Source organism: Pseudorca crassidens, chromosome 2 (genome assembly GCF_039906515.1).
Source record: "Pseudorca crassidens isolate mPseCra1 chromosome 2, mPseCra1.hap1, whole genome shotgun sequence".
Lineage (NCBI taxonomy): Eukaryota > Metazoa > Chordata > Mammalia > Artiodactyla > Delphinidae > Pseudorca > Pseudorca crassidens.
In genome coordinates this window covers 89,029,073-89,041,192 of record NC_090297.1, presented here as the reverse complement: position 1 = coordinate 89,041,192, position 12,120 = coordinate 89,029,073, and the positions used below count along the sequence as shown (strand labels likewise).

General features: G+C 42.4%; 1 long non-coding RNA gene across 1 annotated transcript; it reads right to left on the bottom strand.

Annotated features, from left to right (window-relative positions):
- Positions 1-892: 892 nt before the first annotated feature.
- LOC137211033 (uncharacterized) lies at positions 893-6,731 on the bottom strand. The gene is made up of 3 exons (XR_010936869.1): positions 6,669-6,731; positions 4,282-4,371; positions 893-3,386 (listed from the first exon to the last, which is right to left on the bottom strand). It is a non-coding gene; the product is annotated as an uncharacterized lncRNA (long non-coding RNA).
- Between the last annotated feature and the right edge of the window lie 5,389 nt (positions 6,732-12,120).

The window sequence follows — 12,120 nt, the reverse complement described above, 5'->3', positions numbered from 1 at the left end:
GGCCTTATCTCCAAATATTGTCGCATTCTGAGGTACTGGAGTTAGAGTTGCAGCATACAAATTTTGTGAAGGAATGCAATTCAGCCCATAATATCTACCTACTTACTTCAAAGAACTATCATGAAAAAATCATTGTACATGTGAGAGTGCTTTCAGAATTGGAAAGCACTGTACAGGTATAAAGCAACAGTGTAAAAACCATTGCAACTCTTTGTAACCATTTATGCGTTTCACTTACAAGTTGCTTAAGCATTCCCTTATGATGTTATTAGCACTGTTAATTGAACTGCCGTTTCCTGGTTGTCACAGAGCTCTGGAAGGCAAGCTTCAACCCAGCTGCTGTCTGCGTTATCACACATTCTCACTGAATGGCACCCACAGTTGGTGTGTTTTGCTGGATTTTTTGTCTTCCCGAAGCTCGGGGCTTCTAGTAGCTCTCTTCAGTCTGCGGCAGCTACCTTGACAGAGGCCCAAGGCATCTCCCTCCCTGAGAGAGGAAGCCTGCCTGCCAGCCGGCCAGCAGAACCCTCATTTCTGCATCCACCAGCTGTGTAGCCTCATGCAAGGACCCTGGACACCACACTTTGTCTCGATTCCGGGGCTGAGGGAAAAGGATAACAATCTTCACAAGCAGGCAGTGAGGATGAATGAGTTAATCTTTTTTCTTTTTTAACCTAATGGTGTGGGCTTAAGATTTTTTATTTTTACATCTTTATTGGAGTATAATTGCTTTACAATGGTGTGTTAGTTTCTGCTGCATAACAAAGTGAATCAGTTATACATATACATATGTTCCCATATCTCTTCCCTCTTGCGTCTCCCTCCCTCCCAACCTCCCTATCCCACCCCTCTAAGTGGTCACAAAGCACCGAGCTGATCTCCCTATGCTATGCGGCTGCTTCCCACTAGCTATCTACCTTACGTTTGGTAGTGTATATATGTCCATGCCTCTCTCTCGCTTTGTCACAGCTTACCCTTCCCCCTCCCCATATCCTCAAGTCCATTCTCTAGTAGGTCTGTGTCTTTATTCCTGTCTTACCCCTAGGTTCTTCATGACATTTTTTTTTCTTAAATTCCATATATATGTGTTAGCATACGGTTAATCTTTAAGGAGCGTTTGGATAACATAAAATGGGCAAACTCCTATTCATGTCTTTCTAGAACCAGCATCAGACTAAAACACCTGCTACGAAGCTAATCCTTTTATATAACGTTTTCTTAAAGGAAACAATTTGCAGATTTTCATAAATCTTAGCCTCCTGGAAGTGGGAACAGGACACACATTTCACTCAGAGTCAGTGAAAAGGGGGAATGATCTCCTCCCAATGAAGGTTTTGCTTATCAGAGGCTACGAGAGGCCAGGGAGAAACTGTGGCCCTTGCCTGCCCTGCCTGCCCTGTGTGCCCTGGGTGAGGGAGAGAAGCCAGGTCTCTTCAGCCCCTGAATCCTCCATCCACAGCTGCCACCTTCCGGGTGTGTGGGAGGAGGGACTGTGTACAGTTTAACTGCTTCCTCTACCAGCTGGCCAAGCACATCACCATTCCTCTGGCTGCCAGTAGCCATTCCTTGCTTTAAGGCCTTTCAGAGTTATGAGTACTTTGACAGCCAAAGATGAGGAGTCCTCCTTCTGAGCCGTTTGGCCACTTTCACAGCACCCCAGGGGAGTTTCTCTGTAGGAACTGTCTTTGTTCACCACGTAGCATTACCTTTTTACAAAATCTAATCCCTCTTCCTGTGAGGTATCCACAGTGAGGATCTAGTTTTTCCGGAGGCCCTATCTCTGCTCCATTTCCTAAATTTCCTTGCCCAGCTCTCAGGCAATTATCACCTTCTGTTTGACGACAGCATTCTAGAATGTCTCCTTAATCCAGCCTGCATATGTCCAGCATTGCCTGCCTTCCCTGTCCCTCTCCACCTATTCAAATCTTAAAGTTGAAACAAAATCTCTCCAATACCACCCCTACTCCCACATTCTCTTTGAAGTTCCTTGTGGCTATTGTCACACATGTGCCTGGGTGACAGGGGAAAGAAGGGAAGGGAGGGCAACAGGGGCAGACAGAGCAACATTGACAAAATTGTGAGGTAAGCACACGGCCCATCTTGGGGAACTACAGACCATCCAGTAAAGCAAGAGTCCAGGGAGCAAGGGAGAGAGAGAGAGAAACCTGGTGAGGGCACTCCGAGGCAGGTCACAAAGAACCTTTGGAGTGAAGTTCGGACTTTATCAGGAGACGGTGGGAACCACTGAAGGGTTTTAAGTAGGCAAGTGTCACAAACAGATTTGGAAACAACAGGAGACCACCTGGCGCTGTTGCAATAATCCAAAGTTGACAGCGGCGAGGGAAAAGGAGACGTGATGTTAACCTAAGCAGCGTTACTCAAACTGTTGTCCTTGGACCAGGGCCAACTTCTGGATCAACGTCTATCTTCCCACCGTTTTTACTGATCCGCTATGAGATAAGGAACTAGTGCCAGAAAGTAAACCCAAGGCAGTTCTTACTTCAAGAAAGTCTTGCTTTAGGAAACATTTTTGAAAGTGTCAGTTGAACTAAAAAGTGTGCCTAGTGACATCGTTGATTTACATTCTGGCCCAAGTGCCTTATCTTTGTGGACCCGTCACAAGCAGTTCGCAGACCAGGGATGTAAGCGGCACTGAATCAAAGTACTTTCTGAACCGATGGTGATTTTTTTTTTTTTTTTTTTTTTTTTTTTGCGGTACGCGGGTCTCTCGCTGTTGCGGCCTCTCCCGTTGTGGAGCACAGGCTCCGGACGCGCAGGCTCAGCGGCCATGGCTCACGGGCCCAGCTGCTCCGCGGCATGTGGGATCTTCCCGGACCGGGGCACGAACCCGTGTCCCCTGCATCGGCAGGCGGACTCTCAACCACTGCGCCACCAGGGAAGCCCCCGATGGTGATTTGGGTCAGTGAGAAGCTTGTAGTCATGGTAGGTTAGGAAAGGGAGGGAGACAAGGTATGATTCTAAGAAGAACCAGTAACCCAAGATGTGGAAGGGATGACGTGCTGAAAGAATGGTACATGAATTGAGTCTCTGAGGGCTCAAACTGAGACGCCAGATCCCAGAGTGGAATTGACCATGGCTTTGAGTAAAGCAGAACTGAGTTCAAATGCCAACATCCTGATGTACAGTGTAAACTTATGCTATTTAGCTAACCTATCTGAACCTCATTTCCCTGTCAGTAAAACGGAGGGAATAATACCGGCCTCAGAGGGACACGATTCCCATGACACAGCATACATTTGTGCTGTGACACAGCATACATGACACAGCAGGCGTTTGTTAACCATTCCCAAGATCTGGCGCAGGATAAGCACTTGTTGAAAATGTGTTGAAGATCATAAAAAATATGCTCAAAGGTGATGAGAAGGCTGTAAAAAAAAAAAAGAATAGTGTGAATAAAGACAGAGTTCGAAGTATGTAGGTTGGCTAGTCTGGAATATCAAACTCTGTAAAAAGGTAGTAAAATCCTGAAGAGCTCTGTCCCCAGCAGAGTTGTAAAGTCCATTTTTCTACCCCATATTCCTTCCTACTCCAGCCTCAGTCCCACATTCCGCGGCCCCAGCCTATGAGTCACCCTGGCTATCCTGTGTCCATCCCCAACCTTGGGTCTTGGTCTGATAACAGGGCTCTGCTTTGGTGCCTGTTTGTTCCCATTCATGTTGTAGGTACCCACCCAATACCCCAGGTCCCTCCACTAGGCCACCTGGACAACTCTGGCCAATCCCCGCCCACAGAGATTCCCAAACGCCCTGCCCCATGGCCGTTGCCCTGATACCTACTTGCAGACAGATGCACTGGAAAACCACCAGAGCCCATTGCCACTTGGTTTGGACCTCTTTATCATTTGCCTGTGGGACTTTAATGTCGTATTGTCATCCCCCTTGGGCACCAAACTTTGTGGTCAGATGGAAACTTATCCCAGTACCTGATGAGTCTGGGGTTCCACCCACCCCTCAGTACCTGCCTCACCTCCAGTGTGACAATCCAATTCTAGATCCAAGCCCATCACTACATGTACCTGGGATGAAAAAAGTATGTTTATAGTAATCTCATATGATCCTTTGTATTTCTCTGGTGTCCATTGTCACTTCTCCTCTTTCATTTCTAATTTTATTGATTTGAGCCCTCTCCCCTTTTTTCTTGACGAGTCTGGCTAAAGGTTTATAAATTTTGTTTATCTTTTCAAAGAACCAGCTTTCAGTTTCATTGAACTTTTCTATTGTTCGTCTCTATTTCATTTATTTCTGCTTTATGATTTCTTACCTTCTACTAACTTTGGGTTTTGTTTGTTCTTCTTTCCTTAGTTGCTTTAGGTGTAGGGTTAGGTTGTTTATTTGAGATTTTTCTTGTTTCCTGAGGTAAAAGAGTACCTTATGTTTATATGGCAATTAACAACTCACAAAGATCTTTCACATTATCTCATTTGACCCTCACATCAAAGTCATGATATAGAAAAGAATCAACTTCCCTATTTTACAGATAAGTGCAAGTGACTTAGTCAGGATGACCAACTGTCCCAGAATGCCCAGGATTAAGAGGTTTCCTGATGTGCAGAACTTCCAGCATTAAAACCTGGACAGTCCTGAGCAAACTGGATACTTAGTCACCCTAGGTCACATAGTTAGTAAGTGACTGAGCTAGGATTTGAACCCAGGGCACCTAACCCAGTACTATAATAGTTGCACTCAATAAATATTTGGTAAATGAATGACACCTACTTAGACTGTTTTCTTTCCACTGCATCATTTGTCTCTCATAAACAGCATCCCCTTCAGACTAATATATAAAGGTCTTATTTGCCTTCCTTTTTCCTGAAATGACACTCAGAGGAAAGGGTAGGGGGGAACACTGCTTTGCATGAGAAAAGCATCCTTGCATTCACTCCCATGTAGGAATAAACACCAATAGTAATAATTTCAAAGAAGGGATTAATTAAGCAGAGTCTGTGATTATCTTAATAAGAACTTGAAATCAAAAGTGATTGTGGGGCTTCCCTGGTGGCACAGTGGTTGAGAGTCCGCCTGCCGATGCAGGGGACACGGGTTCGTGCCCCGGTCCGGGAAGATCCCACATGCCGCGGAGCTGCTGGGCCCATGAGCCATGACCGCTGAGCCTGCGCGTCCAGAGCCTGTGCTCTGCAACGGGAGAGGCCACAACAGTGAGAGGCCCGCGCACGCAAAAAAAAAAAAAAAGTGATTGTGAATGGGCCACTAACCCTGTCAATATGCATACTCTGTCCCAGAATAATCAAAGCTGATTGCATATATGAATATTCAGTACATGTAAATTTGAAATCATAGAATCAGATAATAATACAGGGTTGTAAGAGATATGAAGTGGTCAGTATATCCCTTTAAAGTCAAGCCTAGGCTCACAGAAACCATCTCAGAAAAGATGACAATCTGTGCTCCTTTTAAATATCTCCAGTGAGAGCCCAAGAACTTCTTCAGGTGATGCTTTTAACACTTAACCATCATGGAAGGATGAGAGAGAAGGGATTTGTGGAGCGTAGCTACATAGCTCATTATGGAAAATCTTTCCCTTTTCCTTTACTCACCAAGTAGGCTTCTGTACATCAATAACAGAGAAAGAGAGAGAGAAAAAAAAATGTTGTTACCCCAGGAGAGTCTGTGGTTCAGTACTGTTTCTAGTGGTGACACTTATGTAGAAAAGAGCAAGGGTTTCTTTACAACATCAGCATTAAAAGTATCAAAATGTGGCCCTTCCAGGGCCAATGCTAGCTTGGGACTTTGTGCAAATCACAAAAACTCACTCCTCCAAGAGGTCATTTAGAACAAGGTGTCCCATCCTCAGAGCTGTCACAGCCCCTCTCCACGGTACACAGCTTGACCTCTTGGCTAGTTGAGAGGGGGCTGAATGTCAGCCCCACCTTCTTACCCTCTGCCAGACTTTTGGGCAGGGCACAACCTCCAGTCACTGCCACCACCACCCCCCCACTCCCCGCCCAAGCTTCTGCCAGCTCAAGTTCCCTTCTGTCACCCAGGGTGCAGCTATGCTCCAAGACCGTGTCTAACCTTTACTTTGACATATTTCCTTTCTTAGCTTATATCACCTTTCAGGATAATTAAGTCTCAAGACTCAGCCCCATTGTAGGACAGCCTTTGTATGCAGCCAACATTTACATTTTTCACCTGTTTACAATCTCTGTATGCATCAAGAAGCTTCTGATTATCCATCATTCATTCAACAAGCATTTACGAGATGTCTATAGTAAGTGTGTCAGGCACCGTACTCGGGACTGAAGTTAGTGATGGAACAGTTACAAAGGGTAGGAGTACTTGAGGCCATTAGGGAAACAGGGAATAAAGCCATTCCAGGAAGAGAGAACAGTATTACACACTCAAGAAAAAATGCTCAGTTAACTACAAGTTAGTTCAGGAGGGCTGGAAGCAGGAAGTCATTTAGGAGTTGGCAGACATGAGCCTAGATAATTCAGTAATTTTCCAGGAAGTTTTCTCCATCTGATCCCTAGAGAAGCAATAGCTTCTGCCCTCTCACTTTGAATAAACATAAAGCAACCAAGGCTTCCTGCTCTTCCTCTCTTATTTTCCATTTCCAATGCTTTTCCACTGATGAAGAAATTTTAACCCCTACTTGCATCTTCTTTTCCATCTGTCTTCTGTACTTACCCTACATATTAATCCACATCTGTGTTTGCTGCCGATAACCGCTGGGAAGGGTGGAGTAGTCAGGGTTTCCTGTGACCCAAGAAGAGAAAACAAGAGGGTAATGATTAAGCCACTATGAGTTTCCTTAGAAGTCTGGTTAACCTATCTCAACACAACATCAAATACCTGTCTCTGCTAAGTATATCCTCTTCACTGAGGAGACAGAATCCCTTAAACTCCCAAAGATGCTTTCCAGTGGCAGAAAGGGAACTAAACAAAGGACTGGCTAAATTCGGCCAATATGAAGAGCCACACAAGGGAAGGGAAGAGACTGGGAGAAAGGCTGAGACAAGCAAGGGATAAAGGGGAAGAGGCTCTAGGGGAAGTGCTGCTGGCTTTGAGCACGATTGTGGGCCTGACTCTGTGTGCCTGGCCCACCCGCAGGCTCAGCTGGAAGGTCTCCCCCCCAGGCTTTCCCTCACTGCCAACCTGAGCTGTTAAAACAGGGATAGAATGTGACCCAAGGGCTGTTAACCCACAGGCTGGAGAATGACCTGTGATGCTGCCTGAGAGTGATGACAATGATCATGGTAACAATGACAGCTCTGATGCCTTGAGGGTTTACAATGTGCCTGGTAGATAGGTTATCTCTTTTAATCCTCACAACTCTCTGAGGTAGATACTATTACCATCTCCTTTACACAGATGAAGTTTCACAAGTCTCCTAAAATCAGAGGTTTAAGTCAAACCCTGGTCTATGTGATTCTAGAATCAAGCTCATGCTTATCTTTCAGCATAAATAAATGAATGCCTTTCATTCATTTATTTATTCATTTAACAAATGCATCTGAGGACCCACTGTTAACCAAGCACTGCGCTATGTGGAGATACAATGGAGGCCCCCGTGGAGCTTACACTCCACAGAGGAGGCGGATCAACTGTAAGCAAATAATCAACAAAAATAACCTGTTATTAGAAAGAGGCAATAAGAAAGATGAATGGAATTTTATGGGAGAGAAGTATAGAGGAGACCTCATAGATAGGTGGTCAGAGAAGGCCCCTCAAGGAAGGGACAATACAGTGAGATCTGAAGGGTGTGTCAGAGCCAGCCAGAGGTGACCTGAGGAAGACGTGAGGGAAGAGCATGGCTGGAACAGCCTATCAAAGAAGAGACGGGGGTTAGTGTGCTGGGTGTCTATGGACAATTTGGCAGTGACCAGATCACAAAGGTTCTTAAAGGCCATCAAAAGAATTAGAGGGCTTCCCTGGTGGCGCAGTGGTTGAGAGTCCGCCTGCTGATGCAGGGGACACGGGTTCGTGCCCTGGTCCGGGAAGATCCCACATGCAGCGGAGCGGCTGGGCCTGTGAGCCATAGCCGCTGAGCCCGCACATCCGGAGCCTGTAATCTGCAACGGGAGAGGCCACGACAGTGAGAGGCCCGCATACCGCAAAACAACAAACAAACAAACAAAAAAAGAATTAGAATTGTCTCCTAAATGCCATGGCAAGCTATTGGAGATTGTCAAGCAGTAGAGTGATAGTTGATTTGCTTTTTATTAAAAAGAGAGGAAGCACAGTGTGGTAGTTAGAAGCATAGACTCTGAAACCGGGAGGCCTGTGTTCAAATCCTGACCTGACCTTACTAGCTATGTGGGCAACCTCTCTGCGCCTCAGCTTCTTTATCTTTAAAATGCAGAAACTAACAATACCTGCCTCAGAGTGTTATTCTTAGGATTAAATTAGTTATTATTTGAAAGCACTTAATATAGTGCTTGGTATATAGTAATATATGTTAAGTAAATGAATAAACAAAGATTAATGGATGTCATTACTCATATATCAATACAAATATATCTTCAAATAAAGGCAGAGATGCAATAGCAAAAGCATGCTTTTCTTTTAATGAAGTCCTTTTGCTTTCTTCTTGACTCTTTCTTCTTTCTCCTCCTCCACTCATATTAGCAACTTGTCCTGCCTAAGGTAACTCATGTGAGCAGTTGAGCTTCCTACCATACCGGCCTAAAGAGGTACACATTAGATTTCTGGACATATACATCAATATGGCATGCTTTTCTCTTTGTCTTGTGAAAATTAAATCACATTATATGCATGTTTTTCTCAACCAACACTAACTTGTAGAAATCCCTTCAAGATAAATGATACAAGTCTAATTCACCATTTTAATGACTATATCACGGTCCATGGAGGCAGACGCACCATAATTCATTCAGCTATTCCCTAAATGATGAACATTCATTTGTTTGCAGCCTCTTTGCTATTATTAACACTGCCTCAGTAAGCATTACTATTCAAATGTCCTTACATTCTGAAGCTTTCATCTCTGTGAGATAGATTCCTAGGAGTGGTTTCACGAGACTAGAGGACATAGTGTTATTTTCTAATAGATACAGGTGACAGATTGCTTGTTCAAAAGCCTAATACCTCTTCCATCTCCTGTAGGAAAGTATGTGATTGCTCATTTACCTACATCCTTGCCAAAAACAGATCATTTTTGTCAGTTTGGATGGATGCAAATAAAATTCTTATATTTAGTGAAAATTTACATATATTAAAATGCATGTGGGACTTCCTTGGCAGTCCAGTGGCTAAGACTTCACCTTCCAATGCAGGGGGTATGGGTTCAATCCCTGGTCAGGGAGCTAAGATCTCACATGCCTCGTGGCCAAAAAACCAAAACATAAAACAGAAGCAATACTGTAACAAATTCAGTAAAGACTTTAAAAATGGTCCACATCAAAAAAAAAAAAAATCTTAAAAAAAATGCATGCATCATAAGTATACAATTTGATGATTTCTGATAAATGTTTATACCACGTCACCAACACCACAATCAAGACATAGAAATTTTCCATCACCCCTGAAAATCTCTTCCAGCCAAGCCTCACCCTCCATAAGCAACTACTGTTTTGATTTTGATTTCTATCATCATAAATTAGTTTTGCACATGGTAAAACTTCATATGAGTAAATTCATGCAAAATGTACTTTTTGATGTCTGGCTTCTTTTGCTGAACATGTTTTTGAGATTCTTTCATGTTGTTGCATGTATCAGTAGCTAATACTTATATATATATATATATATATACATACATACATATATATATATAAATTTAATACAATAAAATATACAGGTCTTTTATGTTCAGTTAGATGAGTTTTGACAATTGTATATTCCCATGTTAACACCGTGCAAAACATTTTCATAATCCCAGAAAGTTCCCTCTTGGTCCTTTACGTCGATTCCAACCCCATCTCACTTCCTTTAGAGGCAAATATTTATCCAGTTTCTATTACAAATTTACTACTTAAGCCTGTTTTAGAGATTCATACAAATAGAATCATAGAGTATTTACTCTTTATATCTGGTTTCTGTCACTCAACATAATCCTATTTTAATTCATTTAATTTATTCATTTAATTCATCGTGTTGTTTCAGTGTTGAGACAGTGGTTTCTTCCTTTTCATTGCTGATTAGTGTTTCATGCATCAGCATCTGTTCCATGAGTCAGAATTTGTTTATCCATTCCCTTGTTGCTGAACATTTGTGTGGATTCTCCTTTGTTAGATATTATATATAAGATTGCTATAAACCTTCTTATACAATCTTTTCGTGGATATAAGTTTTTATTTCTTCTGGATAAATATCTAGGATTAACTTTGTTAAGTCATAGGGTAGATGTATGTTTAATTTTATGAGAAACTGGCAAAGAGTTTTCCAAAATGATTGTAACATTTTGCACCCTTACTGCAAATGTATGAGAGTTCCAGTTGCTCCGTGTCATCTTCAACATTTGGTATTGTCATTATTTTTTAGCTACTCTGTTGGATGTGAAATGATATTTCTTTGTGGTTTTAGTTTGCATCTACCTGGTGACTAGTGAAGCTGAGCTCCTTATGTCTTTTAATGAACAGAGGTTTTCCCTTTTATGTTTAGTGCTTTTTGCCCAAATATTTGCCTGCCCCAAAGTCACAAAGCTTACTATGCTTATTATGTACTTCTGGAAGCATTATACTTTTAGTTTTACATTTAGGTCTTTGATTTGATTAGCTTTACATTTTAGGTCTTTGATTCACCCTGAATTAATGTTTCTGTGTGGTGTGAGATAGAGAACAAGTTCATCCCCTTCCAACCCCACATGTTTAGTTTTTCCCTCATGGTTGTTGAAAAGACTTTCCCTTTCCCATTAAAATTGCCTTGGTGCTTTTTTTTTTTGAAATTCTAGTAAACATATATGTGTAGGAGTATTTCTGAACTCTTTTCTACTCTACTGATCTGTTTTTCTATACTTATGTTGATACTGATGTCAAAGGCTCTGCACTGGTACAGAATAGAATCTCAGAGACAGAGTTTTGGGTAAAGTAGAAAAAATAGCTTTATTGCTTTGCCAGGCAAAGGGGGACACAGCAGGCTCCTGCTTTGGAAAACTAATTGTCTCAACCCCAGAGGATGGTGATGAAGGGTTTTATAGCAGTGGTTCAAGGGTGGGGTCTCTGACAAGATTAAAGTGTGTGCAGGGTCTGCACTCCTTTAATCTCATCTCACATGGTCAGTATCCTAATCTTGTTGAGCTTCTCTGGTCCCTTTAATCTTGCCTCAGGTGGTTTCTTTTTTTTTTTACATTTAGAGTACTGTACTGTATTTATTGATACTGTATGCTTTTTTTGTTGTTGTTGTTTTGTTTTAAAATCTTTAGATTTTTACATCTTTATTGGAATATAATTGCTTTACAATGGTGTGCTAGTTTCTGATTTATAACAAAGTGAATCAGTTATACATATACATATGTTCCCATATCTCTTCCCTCTTGCATCTCCCTTCCTCCCACCCTCCCTATCCCACCCCTCTACGTGGTCACAAAGCACCGATCTGATCTCCCTGTGCTATGTGGCTGCTTCCCACTATCTATTTTACCTTTGGTAGTGTATATATGTCCATGCCACTCTCTCGCTTTGTCACAGCTTACCCTTCCCCCTCCCCATATCCTCAAGTCCATTCTCTAGTAGGTCTGTGTCTTTATTCCTGTCTTACCCCTAGGTTCTTCATGACATTTTTTTTCTTAAATGTCATATATATGTTTTAGCATGCGGTATTTGTCTTTCTCTTTCTGACTTACTTTACTCTGTATGACAGACTCTAGGTCCATCCATCTCATTACAAATAGCTCAGTTTCGTTTCTTTTTATGGTTAAGTAATATTCCATTGTATATATGTGCCACATCTTCTTTATCCATTCATCCGATGATGGGCACTTAGGTTGTTTCCATCTCCGGGCTATTGTAAATAGAGCTGCAATGAACATTTGGTACATGACTCTTTTTGAATTTTGGTTTTCTCAGGTATATGCCCAGTAGTGGGATTGCTGGGTTATATGGTAGTTCTATTTGTAGTTTTTTAAGGAACCTCCATACTGTTCTCCATAGGGGCTGTACCAATTCACCACCAACAATGCAAG